This window comes from Bison bison, unplaced genomic scaffold (genome assembly GCF_000754665.1).
Source record: "Bison bison bison isolate TAMUID 2011002044 unplaced genomic scaffold, Bison_UMD1.0 scf7180017858899, whole genome shotgun sequence".
NCBI lineage: Eukaryota > Metazoa > Chordata > Mammalia > Artiodactyla > Bovidae > Bison > Bison bison.
This window is the reverse complement of record NW_011489471.1, coordinates 5,623-6,319: the sequence shown is the minus strand read 5'-3', so window position 1 is coordinate 6,319 and position 697 is coordinate 5,623. Positions and strand designations below refer to the sequence as shown.

Below are 697 nucleotides of genomic sequence, written 5' to 3'. Positions count from 1 at the left end.
CTTTAAAAAAAAAGGGGGGGGTGTCTTTTTTGTTTAGCGTTGGATTGCTCCAGGTCTTAGGGGCAGCAAGCAGGATCCTGCATCTTCCCTGCGGCAGGCGGGGTTTTTCATTGCGACATGTGAATTGTTAGTTCTGGCCTGGGGGTTGCAGTTCCCTGACCAGGGGTGGCACCCGTGACCCTCCCCCCACACCGTCCCTCCCCCCACTGCCGCCATCCCCACACTGCAAGGGGAAACATGGAGTCTTAGCCACTGGACTGTCAGGGAGGTCTCCTGCAACTCTACATGCAAACTCTCCAAAGGTCACTTGTAAACGTTAAAAATCCAAATTCACACGGGGGTTGTGTTCCTATAGCTGGATATCTGAAAGAGGTGTGTGTCTTGGCCAGGGGCCACTAAGCCTGCTTCAGTTCAGTTCAGTCGCTCAGTCGTGTCCGACTCTTCGCAACCCCATGAATCACAGCACACCAGGCCTCCCTGTCCATCACCAACTCCCGGAGTTCACTCAGACTCACGTCCATGTCAGTGATGCCATCCAGCCATCTCATCCTCTGTCGTCCCCTTCTCCTCCTGCCCGCAATCCCTCCCAGCATCAGTCTTTTCCAATGAGTCAACTCTTCACATGAGGTGGCCAAAGTACTGGAGTTTCAGTTTCAGCATCATTCCGAACTCCAAAGAAATCCCAGGGCTGATCCTG

General features: G+C 53.7%; 1 protein-coding gene across 1 annotated transcript in view; it reads left to right on the top strand.

The window, feature by feature from the left end:
- The window catches only part of LOC104981273 (arylsulfatase H-like), a gene marked incomplete at its 3' end in the record, with an annotated part of 8,633 nt that overhangs the window by 3,447 nt on the left and 4,489 nt on the right, over positions 1–697 (top strand). The window lies entirely within an intron of this gene.